This window comes from Sinocyclocheilus anshuiensis, unplaced genomic scaffold (assembly GCF_001515605.1).
Source record: "Sinocyclocheilus anshuiensis isolate Anshui unplaced genomic scaffold, SAMN03320099.WGS_v1.1 scaffold1053, whole genome shotgun sequence".
Lineage (NCBI taxonomy): Eukaryota > Metazoa > Chordata > Actinopteri > Cypriniformes > Cyprinidae > Sinocyclocheilus > Sinocyclocheilus anshuiensis.
The window spans coordinates 428010-431277 of NW_015555711.1; positions in this window are offsets into that span (position 1 = coordinate 428010).

Consider the following 3268-nt stretch of genomic DNA (forward strand, 5'->3'; position numbering starts at 1 on the left):
AGTTGAAAAGGATGATGTGGTGGTGAAAATCCCTCACTGCTGTGTCCAGTTTTGTTTTTATAAACTTGGACATTTTATAGGCTTGCGCTCAGGAAAGAACAATACTGGGCATTAATATGCAATGACGAGAGTTAATATATTGGAGTTTCTTTATGAGTTTTGTGGGGTTTTATGTTGTCATTAAAGCTTCAGACATATCAGTAGTCTTCTACAAATGAAATAATACTGGCATCTCAGCATGTAGGGATGAGTTTGGTAATATACATGATCTCACACCATTATGATGTTCATCAGTCAGACAGGGAAATGAGAAGTCCTTTCTTCCAGTCTATAGCCATTATGTCTCTCTGGGAAGAGCTAGTCTCTTCTTGATGGGATGAACCACTGAACCACACAGAGATCAGGGCAGCGATGCTGTACAGGGTCTATAGTGTGCCAATGGGATATGGACAGATGGCTGTGTAACTACGCAGGAACTAACCCCTGTGCGTGTATGGCTTCCGTTTTCAAATGCGAATATGCTCAATTATTCTTGTTTTCTCAAGAAAACCACTATCACGTCATTCTCTGATAACTATATGTGACTGATAAGAACACAACATTTAATGTGGTCTAATCTAGATAGTAATGAGAGAAATTCAACATAAAAATTAATTTGTTAAACACACACTTACAGCCTCAAGAAATTCATTATAGCTAGCAACACAGAGCAGTGCTAGATAAGATAAGGATATGTAAGGGATAATGTACAGTCTTTTATTTTGTGATTAATACCAACATTAATACCGAAGTCCTCTGAGGTAATTTTTACTGAGAAAAAAGATATACAGGTGCATCTCAATAAATTAGAATGTCATGGAAAAGTTCATTTATTTCAGTAATTCAACTCAAATTGTGAAACTCGTGAGAGAATCAGAGTTTTGAATGAATCGTTTGAATTAATAATTCAATGACACTCATAAAACAGTCAGTTGTTTCGTTCCTAAGTGAATCTGCTTTTCAGTTGACTGAGTGATTCAACTGATTCACTTGTTACTTGCCGCCACCTACTGGCATAACAATGTAACCTGCAGAAAGAGCCACTGAAAATCCCAACCACTAATTCACAGACTGACAGTCTGGAACATGAAAACACAGACAGTAAATAGCCGCTCAGCAAATCAGATGTGTGGACTGGAACTAATTGTTGTATGAAGACCAATGCAGTATGACCTTGATAGTGTAAACAAAACCCAGAAAATTATATGTACACAAGTGATTTTTTTTGTCTTGGATAAAGATTTTCAATACTGTTCCTTTAGTGGTTCTCCAGTGCCCACAAAAATAAAGCACCAAAACAAAATATAACAAAGCCTTGTTAAGGCAGCCTTGTCTTTGACCCATGGTCCATAAAACCAAAAGCTCTATAATTAGCCATTGGTTTTTAAGAAGGGAGGAAATGGCCCCACTGGCAGGCCTGTGTAAGACAACCTATAATTGGACCACAGTCACACCCATTAAACCAGCTACACAGTGTCCCTGCATCATGCATTACCATTAATTGTAATAATTAAATTGCCCAAATGTAGTAGTTGCAATACAATCTAAGTAAGAGGTCACAACTTAAATGGCAACCTGCTCAATGTACATAAATATGCAATCTGTATGTGCAGTGGTTTACAAACACACACTGTTTGTAAAAAATACATCTGTTCATGTATTTCTGAATTAGGGATCAAAGGATGAAGGCAGCCTTTGCAATGCTATTCATATGGTTATTTCCTGTGCTGGAACTAACACACATTTGTCTTTTTCAGCCTTTCAGGGTAAAATTTGGCTTTCGCCCACACGAGTTCACACTGTGGCCTTGGGTTTGTGTGACAAAGCCTTCTTCAGAGAAAAATAATATCCTTAAAAAAATATATAATAAAAATGTGCAGTAACTGTGAATGTGTGGTTGCTTAAAGACAACATAGATTGAAATGGTGCCTGCTGGACTGATGAAGAGCGAGATGGATGTGATTCTCAACAATATGCTTCATTGAAACCGGGTAAAATCAATTGTCTTCAAATACAAATATAACACGAATAGAAACTGAACAGGTCCTTGAATTAACTTAAGGGATAGTTCACTTAAAAATTCAAATGTGCTGAACATTTATTCACCATCAGGCCATCCAAGATGTAGATTAGTTTGGTCCTTCTTCAAAACACAGATTTGGAGACATTTAGCATTACATCACTTGCTCACCAATGGATCCTCTGCATTGAATGGGTGCCATAAGAATGAGAATGTCTTTAAAAAAAAAAAAAAAATCCATCATTAAGATGCTTTGAACTTCAAACCGTTGCTTCCAATTTCCGGCTAAAATACAAGTCCTCTGCTTTTCTCCAGTGAAAAAGCATCTTGTCTGAACAAGCAAAACAATCCAAAACCAGTTATATGTCATTATATAACAACAGTTATAAACAAATGCTTTAGTGGTTTTTGATGTGAGAGGAAGACTGTGGATGGACTTTTTCAATGGAGGAAGTTTTATTATGGATTATGAATTGGTATTTTGTCCAGAAGCAATGGTTTAAATGAAAAATGCTGGATTTGTTACAAACATGCAGCTTTTCACTACACAAGATGTTAATTGACAGACATGAGTTTACTTGTTGATTATTGGGATGCTTTTATCAGCTGTTTGGACTCTCATTCTGATGGCACATTCACGGTGGAGAATACCACAAGTGATGTTATGCTAAATTTCTTCAAATCTGTTGAAAAAATTATGAAAGATGCTAAAGATGAAAAAATGAACTCATCTACATCTTGGACGGACAGAGGGTGAGTACATTTTTTAACAAATTTTCATTTTGGGGGGAACTATTGCTTTAAGGTTACTTAAAAGCCAAGCTTCTATAGAGAATGATAGGAAATTGGCTATATCATAATCTAAACAGATGCAGAATAAATTCAGCTTAGTCTGGTACAGGTTTTCTGGTAGTACAATACGGTGAAAAAGAATCGTTCTCAGGCTAATGGGTTATTGGTCACGTGTACTAGATGGCCTTAATTATGAAGCTATATTTGAATGGGGATGTAGGGCAGGGATTACTCTGACATTAACTGGGTATAGAGGTAAATCATAAAGGCATATGTCCGGTTCAGCATGTGTGCTGACATCTGCACTGCATGAATGTCACCAATCCAGTAAATGAGCACATTGACAGTGGCGTCCTTGAGTGATCGTATCCTCAAAGTCCTTAATTGGTTGGTCAGTAAAAGTTAGTCTGAGCGTTT